At 36.1% G+C, this 16,208-nt stretch overlaps 1 protein-coding gene across 1 annotated transcript in view; it reads right to left on the reverse strand.

Annotated features, from left to right (window-relative positions):
* LOC117420871 (phospholipid-transporting ATPase IC-like) overlaps positions 1-15,662 on the reverse strand; it is a 49,370-nt gene extending 33,708 nt beyond the window's left edge. The window contains exon 1 of the mRNA XM_034034584.3: positions 15,290-15,662. The gene's annotated coding sequence lies outside the window, so the exon portion shown is untranslated. The remainder of the gene's footprint in view (positions 1-15,289) is intronic.
* Between the last annotated feature and the right edge of the window lie 546 nt (positions 15,663-16,208).

A 16,208-nucleotide genomic window follows, 5' to 3' on the forward strand; every position in this document is an offset into this window, starting at 1 on the left:
ATGTCCTTTTAGAACACCTCTTCCAACCCAAGACAACACTCGACTAAAGGTAACTGAATACATGTGGGGAATAGATACGGTTTTTGTAGAATGACTGTATAAAAATCTGCATTGATTTCCCCCTTGTGGACCAGAAATATAAGAACAGCACGAGTCATATCAGACAACTAATGGTGGCAAATCAACTTGAACCTTTGCCTCCCTCACAACAGACTCCATTTATTTCAGACTTCTCATTTCCTTCTATAGTAGCAAATTATTAATTTTCTGTATTTCAGAGGATATTACGTAACTGTACAAAGTCCGACACACCTCTGCAATGCTCCTTTGCCCGACTCCCAACAGAAAAATGGTTCATCTTTAACCAATAGTACAATTTGTAATAAAATGATGCTTTGTTACAGATAAGGTTGTCTCTGTTCCCTCAGTACAATCATCTGGGCATGTTGAATCAAGTACAAACAGTTCAGTCTTAGTGTATTTCCTCAAAACTGACAAAAGGGTCTTATGTTCACAAACGTTTAAACTAAAAATGTATTCACGTTCCTGTACTTCTGATCAGGTTTTCATATCTTTAAGCTTTTTGTTGCTTCACACCCATTTTTGAACTACTTATGTTTAGTTCTTTTTCTTTTTATTCACTTTTAAGTGGCACTAGCAGCATAGGGCTTAATAATATTATGATAGTAGTGGCCTCCTGCCTCAAGGGTTAAGCAGTAAACTGAGGTCTCCTTGATCTAAAATGTAAAATGAATAAGCAAACAGGCAGAGTGAACATGAAAATTCTAAGGAATTATTTTTCCTACAGGAGGTGGAAACAATATACAAGAAAACAGATGCAAAGTGCAAATGCAAACCATGCAGTGACTTTGCAGGCGTTGCTACATCTGTTGGATGGAGTTGCTGACACATGTTTTGCAGCTTCCTTATTAGCGCTTGCTGGGGTTTTGACATCAGTGGACAGACTGGGTTATAATAGAGGGCGGTGCAGGGAAATTGATAAGTATAATAATATAGATTTGAAAAGAGCATCTGTGTGAACAGCAGCCAGAGAACAGCAATTGTTTAAAACGGGGATGTCCAAATACAAAAGGGCCATATTTCAATCTAATATTTGTTTTAGGCCAAAAACAAAATGCACTTTTGTTTTGATCAAACCGCAATATCCGATTGGGTATGTACATCTGCCATGTTAATAATCCAATTAGACCATTTACATTTCCCTGTCCAGGATATAACATTTCACTGCCAGAGTGAGTAACATCAGCTGCACCTTAATATGCATGTGTCTTACTATTTCATGGACACTCAATAACCCCACTTACAAGCCACTAATAGCAAGGATGTTCAACACTGTTTATCTGGCAGCAGTGTGGAGTAGTGGTTAGGGCTCTGGGCTCTGGACTCTTGACTGGAGGGTTGTGGGTTCAGTCCCCAGTGGGGGACACTGCTGTTGTACCCTTGAGCAAGGTACTTTACCTAGATTGCTCCAGTAAAAACCCAACTGTATAAATGGGTAATTGTATGTAAAAATAATGTGATATCTGTATAATGTGAAATAATGTATAATGTGATATCTTGTAACAATTGTAAGTCGCCCTGGATAAGGGCGTCTGCTAATAAATAAATAATAATAATAATAATATCAATGCCAGGTTCACTATTTCTTTGGAACCACTGTATTCCAAAGGCCAGAACAATAGAATTACCACTTGGAAGGTAACACATCCCATTCTAGAAGAAATGGCTTTGTTATAAACCACTTTCATTAATCACAGAGCTGCTTCTTAAGTATTAAAGGTTACTTTCACAGACTAGGATTCAAGAATACTAAAGGTTAAGCCACTTTCATTCCTGTACAAAGACTTAAAATGCTATTTACTGATAACGCATACCATAGATTTACAAAGTGATAAAAAAAATGATAATATCTAGATAAAACATCAGGGACGTTGTCCGATATCCCTCTGGAAAAATGCACACATAATAAAACTAAAATAATATGATTGATTAATTTTTTCTAGCTAGATTATTCTATTCACATTCCTTTTTCAACTTGTCTGTCACTAATTTCATTTTCTTTTGGAATTGGAATTATAATACTGTTTGAATGTACAAGTTCAACTTGAAGTTCAAGTTTGTGGATGTTGTTTTTCACTTTGATAGAAGCCGGAATCTGGACTATAGGGCAGGATTTTCAAAAAAGTTTGTAAATGATAACTCCAGTGTTAATAAACAAATCATTATGTAGCATTGATTTTGGCATGTTTAAGAGGTTGTTATGCCTATCTAGTTATTACATAATCATACCAATGTGATTTCCGAAATTATGCTGCTTTCCAAAATAATGTTAATATCTTAACCAGCAGTGCTTCTTGTGACTCTCTTGTTTGCATTGGAGTTTAAAGCAAATCCATGTTAATTGTCATAATTATCAGGAGTTAATTTGCACTTGGAAAAAGAGGGTTTTAATTAAGGAAAGACTATATAAAACTCACCTTGAAACAAAATTTAACAGACCACGGCTGTGACGCCAGACACAGAGACTACCTAGATAATTCAATATTTATAGTTATGAAAATATTTTAAACTTTTATATTACTTGTGTTTATGAATGAGATTTGTTCACTTGTTTTAACAATTTTTAACCTTAAGCCCGGAACACACTGCCCGATGACATCGCAGGAAGAAATGCATGGATGCACAAAGTTCAGTGGCAATGGGGCGAATCAATAGGTGAAAAGATAAGGTTATGGCAGTAATAAATATCTACAATTTTGGCTAGAACTTAAGGTAACGTGATCATGAAAACCACATATGACTGGAGACATGCATGTATTCTCTCTCTCTCTATTAAAACACACACAACACAACACAGTATTCCATTGGTTTGTATACAATGTCTGTGCTGATATTTTTTGAAAATAAGACCCGATAGCCCCACATTGTATTTAACTAATAGACAAAAATAGTTTGTGCCTCGCAAAACCATCTGCGCATTCATTACCAATATAGCAGAAATGCACAAGAGCTACTCGTGAATGTGCAGAATTGGAATACTACATGACAATGGACTGTTAACAATACCCTGCCAAGCAGCTATCATAGGTGTACAGTACATACCAATATTCCTCAGACGAGTCTACATTCAAATGTAACCTGCACATGGAATGCAGAATCAAAGCTCAACACACATCGGTAGCACAAAAATATAAATAAGCTACTAAATGGAGAAATTAAACAAAGAATTCTTCTGATATCAATGAGAAATAAATAACAAAACTTATTTATGTCCTTATACCCGAGTGTGGAATTACAGGGCGAGTGGCATGAAAAGGAAAGGAAGCCTACAGGGATTTTTTACGGATTGAGCCCTTGGGCACTGCACCCTTTGCCAGTGTTGTGGAGGATAGGGCACTTCACTAAACGCATGTAATGGAAACATTCTGCGCATTGCAAGCCTGTCATGCTTATCGCAAAATTTAGCCTTTTTAATTCAAAGTAATTGTTGAATATGGCACATTTTGCACACAACCCTCTGTGCAGTGCGCAAACCTTTAGAATATCTGGGCCTAGGTGGCTCCTTCTATTCATGTAGAGTTTATTTATCGCAGAGGCGAGCAAACAGTACCAGAGAAAATGCATGATTAGAGGAATTCACCGAACAATTAAACTATAAAACAAAATGTGTATTGGGTTGGGGAGTTCCATCGTAATTTTAAAGGCTTAATAAATGTATAATGAAATGTTACATACCTGGTATACATGTATAACTAACAACTACAAACACAAATTACACTTCAAACATATTTATTTATAGCCTACAATCGTACACAGTAAAATACATGTCAACATAAAAAAATAAATTGCAACCAATATAGATAGATGGATTACACCCCCCTCCCCCCCGCCCCAGCCAAAAAATAAGTTAAAAAAAAAAAAAATGTTGCTTGCTAGGGGGGCTCCCGAGTGGCGCATCCAGTAAAAGCACCCACACAGAGTGCAGGATGCGCCCTATAGTCTGGACGATGTTGGATTGAGTCCAGGCTTTTCCTTTGCCGACCGAGGACGGGAGCTCCCAGGGGGTGGTGCACAAGTGGCCAAGCGCCGCCCGGGGGGAGGGAGGGTTAGGTCGGCCAGGGTGTACTCAGCTCACCGTGCACCAGCGACCCCTGTTGTCTGGCCGGGAGGTTGCGGGCTTGCCTGTAAGCTACCCAGAGTGCGTTGTCCTCCGACACTGTAGCTCTGGGTGGCTGCATGGTAAGTGCAGTGTTAAAAAAAAGCAGTTGGCTGACGGCACACGCTTCGGAGGACAGCATGTGCTCGTCTTCGCCGCTCTCAAGTCTGCAAGGGGGTGGTAGCGGTGAGCTGAGCTAAATAAAAATAATTGAACACTATTAAAATTGGGGAGTAAACTACAAAAAAAAAACGAATTAAATCCCACACGCCAAATAATCGTAAATCAGCATCGTTAACATGCATTTTGATTAATGAGTTCCCCTTTAGTCGCTGAGACAGGAAGTGATGTATGTGACCTGCAACAATTAGGCTTTAACGAGAAATACGTTCATTAACGACCTCAGACGCAATTTCAAAGCATTAACGGTACACACACATATTATATATATATATATATATATATATATATATATATATATATATATATATATATATATATATACACTGTGTTTTTAAAATAGTAAATTTAGTACTATTTATTTGTTTTGCAAAACTGAAACATTAAGTTTCACTTTCATTTTCACTTTTATTAAGTCTGTAATACAATGACTTTTACACTAACACACAAATATAATGATGTTTTACACAAAAACACAAATATGTTTTACACAAAAACATTATATTTATGTATTTCCCCTTTGTGTAGGTTCATAATGGAATAAAGCATGACGTTCGCACAGACAGATTTCTAGGTTGACACTGCTTTAATACTGTATAGTGCAGCCAGTACATGATAGAGCTGTGGAAGGAAAAGTGGACGACAATCAAATCGGGTCGGGTTTATTATTTTGGACCCGTGGAGACCTCGACTTGGACGTTATTTCTGACTATTTATTATTATTGTCCAGTGTGTGTTCTGTTTTCTGTTTCTCTCTTACTTTCTCTCTCCGTTTTTGTTGCTCTATATTTCTTCGTATTATCTTGTATTCTATTAGGATTTTTTGTAGTTTAATGACGGTGGAAGGAGGCTGTCTAGGGAGTTGTACATTCGTTGTTTTCTAATAAGAAGCAATAACTGCGCTTTGTTATTTTTATTGCTTTATATTTGGATAGTCACATATTACTTACCATATTGTCGGTTTTCCTTTGCGTTTGCTCTCTGCATTTATGCACAGCATATTAATGTGCTTTTCCCTCATCTATAATAAATTATGTGATATTAAGTTATTGCGTCATTCTTTTTTGCCATCAGTCCTTCTATCACGAGTCTTATATCTGTCTGTTTGATGGTAGGCGTTTCGATTTGAGACTTTAGTGGCTAGTATTGCATTGAATTTGACAGGTAAATTCATTGATGTTGCTTGCAAACAGTAATGGCGACGTTGACCAGTGTTCTACTGTTTTCAGTGCAAATACATTATATTCCAGAGATTCAGGGAGCTCAGCAAAATCAAATTACATATTTTTCAAGAATGCAGTTTAAGAAATGTGTTTCTACAGTGCTTACAAATGGTTTAAAGTAATAGAGAAAGGCTCATTAAAAGCCAAACAATTACTTACTTTTTAACCATGCTGACAAAAAAAAAACAAAAAAAAACACACACTTGGGTCTTTACGATGTGTGCAGTTGGATTTGTAGCTGGACTGGGCCTGTGTTTACACTATGTCCTAACACGCTCAGTTTTTATTGTGCAGTTTCCTAGTAACTGAAGACATTGTATTCTGAGAGATGTAGTTGTTGGAAGTTTTAAGGGAAGCAGGTAAAGGTAGAATTTCTTGTGCAATAGAAAATAAAAAAGGACTCGTCGTTAACATGTCCGCGTCACACAAGGTCGATTCCAAGTTGAGTCCAAGTCTCTTCGACCGTGACTCGAGTCAAGTCACGAAAAATGAGACCGATAGACATATCAATGAGAGAGAGAGAGAGAATGTGTGAATACTAGCACTATTGTGCCATGTACAAACCAGAATTTTATATTCAATTTATTAATACTTTGTCATTAAACCAAATACGTATTTATTACAGGGTGCCAGTACTTTTAATTGTACGCTGTTGAAGTTATGAAAAATGAGGCAAACATTCTGGTTATGCTGCACTGACACAGAACCACAAACCAATTCTGAACACTACATGCTTGTACTGTCAGGGTATCTGCAGCTCGGTGTCCCTCCTTTGCATGTTCAGAGTTTCAGTAAAGCCAGCCATCTATAAATGGAAATTAAATGGGAACTGGCTGGCAACACTACCCAAGTTCAAAAGGCAGAGCAAGTCAGCCATGGAAACATCATTATGACATTTACGTATAGGGAGACACAGAAACACTATTAAACACATCAAAACAAAGTGCTTCTATACAACAGGACCAAACGCAGGGAAAGGAGATGTGTCTGGTTGTACACCAAGGCACCACAGTTAAAATCATTAAAACTCTAAGAAACAAACAACACTAACAAACTCACTGGCTGCTTAACTAAAATGTTGAAAAAAATCTCTTCAGTTTTACCATTCGTGGATCTACCCTAATATAATATAGTGTGTGGCTATATTGCACCTCTCTATGAAAAAGTGGAATTTTTCCAAAAGCACAAAGGACATACAAGTAAAAGGATATACATTCAAGGATATCCTTTTTTAAATGTACAGCACTTTGAGGTATCTGACGCAGGTGTTTAAACTTGAATGCTGTTGAGTTTGTCATCTTCTATACTACCGGTAAATGCTGCATAAGAAAATTGAATTCTTCCCTGGAAATCATTTAACCACTCAGTTCACATTTCAGCACTATTTTGGCCTACTAGTTATAGTTGTATAATCTTTTTACTCTAACCTATTTTTCTATTTAAAGCTTAGTAATAGTAGTACAAAAAGACATTCCATTGTGGTTAAACAACATTGTGATGTATTGACTCAAAAGTAAGTTGGCACCACTAAAACTATTCAAGTGTAGCCTGATAATTATCACAACGAAGGCAAACAGAACAAGAAGAGAGAGATTTGAAAATCCTCTCAGCAAAATTAATACTGTTCTTACTAGCCAAGTATGAAAAAAATACTGATCTTGTATTTATGTTACTAAAACCATAAAAGCCTATTTTGAAACTGTAAACCTGAGGCACATTGAGTGGCAGTTGATTCATGAAATACAGTCTGTTAGGTTTCTTTGTAACATGTGTTGAATAGACTTTACAGTGTCTGACAGAACAATACTAAGCTGTACTTCAGCATATTAAGTTTATCAGCAAAGCAACTTACCTAATTGTGATGTCTGGAAACAGATGATAGACCATCTAAAGGTTTTCTTCATAGGAAATATACAGAATAAAGAAAGAAAGTAGCGTTGGTAGTCTGCAACACATGTTGGATAACGTCAGTGTAACTTCTGAGACTATCTACAGAGACACTTCTTTACTTGTGCAATATTGTCATGTCTTTCCAATGTGGGGCAGAGGCAGAGAGTCCTGGAGCAAGGAATAGGAAACCTTCCAAAGGGACCTCAGTCTCCGACACCAGTGGGTAGGCTCCTTCACAGCATGATGATCATCAGCTAGGTGACATGGGTTTAATTCAGCTGTCCTAGGTTGCTGTTAGACATTTAACCGTTACAGTGAAACTGTCAAGAGTCGAGGCGTTTCAGGGAGGACACAATTTCTCCCCAACACACTAAGCACTGTCAACGATCTCAGTCAAGTGGCCTAATGGAAAATTATCCCTCATTAAAACATGTATAATCATCTCTTTGGACTGTAACAGAAGACAGACAATTAAAATATATCCAAATCTACTGTAGTTGTCATTTTCCAGTTTTCTTTGAGAACAAATCCAGTGTCAATGCCAAGTACTGAAACCCTTTGAACACTGGCATGTGGGTTGGATACATGATTTAAAACTGCTTTTTGAAGAAGCAGGGTCGACCTGGGTGAGAGAAGCAAGTACACAATGCGTACACAAATGCCCTGCAAGCAGCAATTTTCACATGACCACCCTTTCACATGTTCTGGCTTTCAAGATGGTGTGCTTGTTATGGACGCTTCCATCCAAGCTTTTCTGGATTGAATCGTCAGCCCAAATGTCGATTAGAGCAAATGTTTCTCCATCGCTCCACGCCATCCCTGCAGCAATCATGCTCAAAGGATGCGTCTCAAATCAACAGAAATATGGCTAAACAGAAAAAATAGAAATGCCTTGCAAGTTCTTGTGGGAATGAAACCATCACACAGACGTGGCTATTTCTTACTTCATTCGCTTATGATCGCCCATCATGCATTTTATCTCACTCGACCCGGGTCAAAGCATGTCAGCCCACATCCTGAGGTGGGTCGCTGCTAGGGTCGACCCGTCACACTATGCGAGACCAGGGTTATACATAAAAAAATCCAGTGTTGTGTGAAAAAAAGAGACTTGCAAGTCCACTCATTTCACAACTGCAGTCAACAACAACTCGTTTCATTTGTAATCCAGCAATTTTTCAGTGGCAGTTTTCATAGTTCAAAACACAAATTGCAATACTCAGGTAAGCATATCTTGTTCTGTTGAAAATTAAAACCTGGGTACAATTGTCAGGTAAGAATGCCACTGCGCTCTTACTTCACCCATGTTCTGACAAGGCTTTCCAGCACACACTGCTTAACAGTATGTGGGTTTAGTTAAGACAACATAGGTAGTCACCACCACTGGGCAGGTCAGTGGGTTGCTGAGGATTCAAAAGTTCTCTGAAACAGCCCAATACAGTAGATATCCTTTAGAAGTTTTGAAGAGTCACTGTCCTTTGCAATTAAAACCAAAACAACTGTAGTAATGACTGCTGACTGTGACATTTGTTTAATACCAATTTTTGTAAGTATTCCAGTGAAACGGTGTACTGTTCATTACGAACATTACACAACTATGCGTAATTTCCAATACAAAGATGACCATTCTGTTACAACCTACATACACCTTCAGGGAGTGTCCATCTCTCCTAAACAAAACTGCTGCAAACATTAATCTCTTCAGTTAAAAATCAACAAAACAAATCCCATGATTGACACTATTTAATGATCTCATTACTATGCCACACATCAAATTTATTCTCCAGCATATTAAACACGAGAATGGCTTTTGACAACAAAATAAATAAAAATAGCTCAAAGGGTTTAAAACAAACGTTACTGTTAGAAATGCTTGTATACTTGAAAAAGAAAAGTACAGAAGAAATACACCGTCTCACTTCAGATGTGTTCATATTCTAATTGCTCGGATTATCTTTTATCAATTCTCATGTCAATGGTTTTAGTCGCAAAGAACAGTGACCTTTCTTCACTTCTAAAGCAGTGGTTCACAGCCCTGGTCATGGGGACCCCTTGTGTCTGCTGGTTCAAACTGAGATCTCAGTTACTCAAATGAACACTCAATTGAACTAACAATTTAGTTAATCACATTTTTAAACTATTCTTCAGCTTATAAGAAGTTTGAGATTTCATGTTCTATTCAATTTCATACATAACTTGAAATAATAATAATAATAATAATAATAATAATAATAATAAATAATAATAATAGAGCTAATTCCGTTTTGTTTACCGTATCCTTGTTAACCAGTGCATATAAAAAGACTAACAATACTTTTGCTTTATACTTGAGGTTGTACAATACAATGTAATTTTGTTATAAAACAAAACTGTTACTTAGTTCCCACTGACACACAACCTTTTATCAAAGCTGCTGGAATGTTTAAATTGAGTTACGATGTTGCTACAAGGTTGTGTGTTAGAAGCTAGAGATCTAATATAAAACACTGGCGATTATTTGAGACCCGTCTCCAATACACGTCTGTCTGCTAGCAAATATTGTAAATACACGCCGGTGGCGTTTAATTGAAGTTTTACGGTATATATTTTTAAATATCAACACATGAAAAAGACATTAGTCCAAATAATCACATTTTGACAGATGATATACTTGATATAAAAGGGGAGTCAGTAAGTTTTGCATCTGATGCATGATTTGCATTGGTTTGATCAGTTCAGAATTCTGCAAAGTGACATTTTTAATAAAAAGGCCCCAACTACATATTGAAGCTTGGATCTTTAATAATCATCATACACACATTTTCTTAACTTTGTATTCACAATTTCACTTACACAACACAAGCTAGATGCAAATATAGGCTTCATGCAAATAGGGTGCTCTGTGAATCATTGTCTTTTGTCCTTTACATCTCAGACTTTTCCAAAGCCTGCTTAACAATATGGAACAAACAAATAACATTAATAATGATGTAATGAAAGAGAAACAGACCATTGATTGAGAATATATCGTACCAATCCAACTGAAGCAAGATTTACTTTTGGATTCAATTTTAATCATGTCTCCACTGCATTTGTATCGTCTTATTACAAAATATGACAAGTTCAAAGTTTAGACGCAGAGATGAAAGGAATAAAACTTGACAGCTATAGAAAGTGTGTTATACCTAGAGGGGCAAACAGATATTGCATGCAGTGATTCAAGAACAATTATGCTTTACTCATTCAACTGATTTAGTCACTGAAAATCCAATGTAGTCTTATACTAATTGTGTATTTGCAATCCAGTGGTTAGACGAGGCAATGAGGAAGCAGAAAAACTGCAGCACCTCCTCAGTGAAATACATTTCTCCATTGACACATAAAATGCTGCAAGTGTATAAAAAAAAAGGTGCAGCACACTAGACAAGAGATTCACATTTCTATTGATTGATTACACAAAAAAGCTCCTCAGCTTTAAAGTTGGAACATGAAATTCGTTTTTTGCCCCTGGATTACCAGATTCTTATTAGTTTAATTGTAATATAATTTGTACTTGTCTTTCTTTTTTTTAGGGAACTATATTTTGAAGCAAATTTCTAAAAAAAAAAAAAAAACAATCTGAATTGAGGAATAACAAATAAAAAGGAGAATCAAGCTTCATCCTTAAGTTTGCCATCCCAGCACGTCTTTCTTGAACATTTTTTTGGTTTAACCTCTCAGACCTGTATACATTTTGAAAGGAGAGCAAACATTGTCTTGTACTTAGTGTAATGCGAGGACTGCAATTAAAATAATGTTATTTATGTGGCCAAGGGCCTGATTTTCAAAGCTTATGTCTAGTATTTTAAATCCTCCCACCAACAAACCACATTTTTACCAACATACTGTTTCTAATGAGCAAAACAGAACTAAACCGTTTTCTAGAAACAATTTTATTTTTAAATGCCCCAAACATTGATTTCTTACAAAAACAACAAAAGAGAATGCTGCCTAAAAGCAAAAGCACTCCAAAGTTCATTCATACTTTTGAAATTGATAAAAGTGAGTAAAATCTACACTGCATGTGTGTATTTATTTATAGTAAGAAAAAGTAGGATCTCCATGTCAAGACTTGTTACTTGCTTCTTGAAGCATCATTCTGTTAATGCAATCCTACACACAGGTTTTGTCACTACATGTTCTGCAATTGTTTCTCCAAGGAAGCTCCTACAAAATTGTTTATCATTTCAAGGGGAAACAAAGATTGTAGGTGCAATGTACTGAACATTTAACATATTAACCCTAGTCCTCTATTATAATGATCTGAAGATTGGCAGTTCTTAATACCTCTTCTGTTTAATCATTTCGCTGTTGTCCCACCAGGCCTTTTTATTTTAGCATTTAAAAAAAGAAAAAAAAAAAACCTTCCCATTTGACAATGTCTTTCTCAATGTTTTCCATTCCAGTGGTCCGCTAGGCCTGGTTTATTTACACACTTTTTAACATACAATAAAAAGTCAGTGAAACTAGGTCATTAAAAAAAATCAGCTGTTTTTAGGGCAGCTGTTTTAAGATCCACCACTGGTTCACTGAAATAGACCCCAATGGACCTCAAAGGAAAAAAATGCACCAAAGACATACAACACAAAAGGCAGTTTTAAAAAAGCAAACAAAAGGTATTAGTGGTAGTACACAGATTTACCAAAACGTTTCTCTAATGCAAAGTTTGCTTCACTCCACAAAATAAAATTAAAAAAAAGCTTTTTATTAGTTTCAAAACTAGAAATAAACTGCTCTGGGTGTTTTTTTTTGTGAATTCCAACCTGAATTGTTTGAGGTTAACTAAAATTATCTTTATACAATAATCTGTCACACTCATCCGTCACACGACTGCGATGGGACCAGAGTAAGAGTGGATATGTAAAAAATCTAAGTTATTTCAGCTGCCCATGCAAGATTTGTGTGGGAGGGGCTGCGTAGAACTGTTACGGATTATATTTACTCTAATATTCCATGACAATCCACATTACAAATCTAGTAATAAACACAATGGACAAACTACATTATTGTAAAAATGTAAGTGTGGCATACAGACAGACAGACAGACAGACTCCACATAGCCATAGCACCGCTATATTATGGATATGTTTGTCTCGCTGCATGTCACATATTTTCCATTTGTTAGAGAATACCTTATCAAATTCTGATAAACGTGCCAAGGACATTCTGTAGCACGTGTTATTGAGGGTTCAATAATTAGGAAAATAATAAACAAACAAGCAAGGGCACACAACTAACCAAAACAAAAACATACTGTAAAACAGAAGTCCTACTCAATCTGGGGGTTCAAGGAGGATCTCTACATGTCACATTATATTTAGATTTATTTATTTTTTAATAACTAAAAGAACCAATTATTCTATTATGCTGAAACTTGAACCGGACACTTAGCACAAATTAGGCGTGTCAGAATCTGCTGTTTTAGGAGTGTGCTCTTTCAGTGTGTGCATCTGCAACTCAGGCTAAAGTTATTACATATTTCTACTGAAGCTCCAATTCATTTTGTGTATAAACAGTGCATAAAGTGGATGTAGGCATACTGATAGCTCCAATGTAGTCCTTGTAGCTATTAAAGGGTATAAATGTCACACATGCTTGTTGAAGGAGTGTCACTGCTCTACTGACAATAACTGGCATAGGTGGTTTCTATTCAACAAGGATATTAAAACACAATGACTGCACAGTTTTGTTTGTTAACTAGTAAGTACTTTCTCTCCATGTTATTTTGTCACATCTGTTGCCTTTAGTAAAAAAAATAGCAACCCATATATCCTCCTATGGTACAATATACTACAAAGATTAGTAGAGGCCAATGGGCTACTATGCCACATGTGAAATACGGCCATAGGTCGCATGGTTTGGTGCTTGGACCCCGCATTGCTGCTTGCACTAATATTTCTAATTGAATTTATCATAAGAACATAAGAAAGTTTACAAACGAGAGGAGGCCATTTGGCCCATCTTGCTCGTTTGGTTGTTAGTAGCTTATTGATCCCAGAATCTCATCAGGCAGCTTCTTGAAGGATCCCAGGGTGTCAGCTTCAACAACATTACAGGGGAGTTGGTTCCAAACCCTCCCTATTTTCTGTTCTGAATGCCCCTTTATCTAATCTCCATTTGTGACCCCTGGTCCTTGTTTCTTTTTTCAGGTTGAAAAAGTCCCCTGGGTCGACATTGTCAATACCTTTTAGAATTTTGAATGCTTGAATCAGATTGCCACATAGTCTTCTTTGTTCAAGACTGAACAGATTCAACTCTTTAGCCTGTCTTCATACGACATGCCTTTTAAACCCGGAATAATTCTGGTTGCTCTTCTTTGCACTCTTCCAAGAGCAGCAATATCCTTTTTGTAACAAGGTGACCAGAACTGAACACAACATTCTAGAAGAGGTCTTACTAATGCATTGTAAAGTTTTAACATTACTTCTCTTGAGCATCTTGTTGGCCTTTTTTTCTAGCTTCCCCACATTGTCTAGATGAAGACATTTCTGAGTCAACATAAACTCCTAGGTCTTTTTCATAGATTCCTTCGTCATTTTCAGTATATCCCATATTATATTTATAATGCACATTTTTATTGCCTGCGTGCAGTCCCTTACACGTTTCTCTATTAAATGTAATTTGCCATGTGTTGGCCCATATTTGTCCACCACTAAGAAAATAGTATGCTAATATTTCATACAATATACGCTGGTGATGGACCGAGATTTTGGCACATGGCTGATACTTATTTATTGTACTGGACCATGTAATTAAATTATTCTATTTTTGGGGGGAGGTTCATTGATTAACACAATGAAAGTAAATTCTACGTGACCTAAGCAATCCGTCAACACATCCCTTTACATTCCAGATTATAAATCTCATATTACTCTTGTCTTTTGATAAACGAAATGCGTATTTGCCACTTTTTTCAGGTATAAGGTGTTGTTTCTTTACGTTACCCAACTAACATCTATAGTAGTATGTTATCAGTGGTATGTTATTCAGTGATATAGTGATCCTCTTTGGTGTTTGCATGCGGTTACCACCCAGGATTATCATTAAAAAAACACAAACAAAAAAAATTATCTTGCAAAAGCATGTTTCTCTCCGCTCCCGTTTAAATGTCAAAATATTCCGAATCAAATGTCGTTTAAAATTACATTACAAGTAATTATGAAACAATTACTAAATCCACCACGACTGATCAATTACGGAAGCACAGTTTGACCAGGTAAAAGTGGGACGGTTTATTATTACTACTATTACATTTCTTAGCAGACGCGCTCTTATCCAGGGCGACTTACAATTATTACAAGATATCACATTATATTTACATACAATTACCCATTTATACAGCTGGGTTTTAAACAAACTATTTTAATTTTGACGATTAAGTATTTTAATTAGTAACAAATTCATCAATTTATACTTTTGGAAAAACACTTACTAAACAAATACCGAGTTATTTTGTAATACGTTAACGTATCAACTCTTTAACACATCGAAAAACACTGACACAAAAACTCAGTCTGGCTAATCTGGGTACCACATGTGAACATTGTCTTTAAAAAAAAATTTTTTTTTTAAACATTTATAATGTTTGTTTTTCATTATTATTCATTCACAGAAACGAGCATGCAATGGTCTTACTTTTGACTCGAGTATTTACAAACAACACAGAACGCGTTACTCACGAAACCACTAGAAAAGCATTAGGTACAGTGAGCACAGGTAACAAAAGATTTCCTGCTATTTGTATCACAGGTACGGTAATTTACTCGCGTTTAAAAGTAGGATTTTTGTCATCAAAATTGCTTACCTGTATCCTTAAAAATCCGTTCGGTCTTTTGTTACTACTTGTCTGTGATCATCCAACAGCAAACTATTTTTTAACAACAGTTTTAATGAGAAAACAGTTTCACTTAAAAACTCTAGTGTTCTCTGTGCCCTTTGCCTGTAATGGCTCCCTTGTTCTGTTAAACTAGACAAACGGGTTCGTCAAGTTTTGTGCCGTCTGCTCTTCCCACAAAAGAAAATGTTTGCAGTGCATGATGACAAGGCAGTGATTAAAGAAAATAAAGTTTTGATCGCCTTTTTGTCCAGGCTCTGAAATAAAAGCAAACGGGAGACCCCTTAGAGTCACGTGACCCTACAGGTTAACGCAGCTTCAAGAACTGGAGAGGTTTCTAACACCCCATAGCCAAATTGGCCTTTATTTGCATGGAGTGACACAATTACAAAAAAATGAATAAATACATACATTAAAAAAGCAAGCAATTATACAAAACAAATTTTTTTATCAGATGTACTACTGATCTTTACCACAGAAGCGGTTTAATGGTGCCCCGGGATCTCACTGAAAATAAAAACATTAGTCTTTAGTCTGGTATTTAAAGGAGGATACCTGACTGGAACTGTGTGGAAACACAGAACATATTTTTTTAATTATTATTATTTAATTATTTAGTAGATGCTTTTATCCAAAGTGACTTACAGAAATTAAACAAAATATAACAATATATAAGTTGCAGCCAATAAAAATGCAAAAACAAACACATATATACACTATATACAAAATAAATATAAATAAAAGAAAATACAAAAAGATAAATATAAATATATAAATAGAAATAAAAATGTACAATAAGTGGGTTTTGAGAAGACAGCGGAAAGCAGTAAAAGACTGAACAGTTCTGAGGATAACCAGTAGCTGGTTCTACCACAGGGGGACAATGGAA

The sequence above is a fragment of the Acipenser ruthenus genome, chromosome 1, assembly GCF_902713425.1.
Source record: "Acipenser ruthenus chromosome 1, fAciRut3.2 maternal haplotype, whole genome shotgun sequence".
NCBI lineage: Eukaryota > Metazoa > Chordata > Actinopteri > Acipenseriformes > Acipenseridae > Acipenser > Acipenser ruthenus.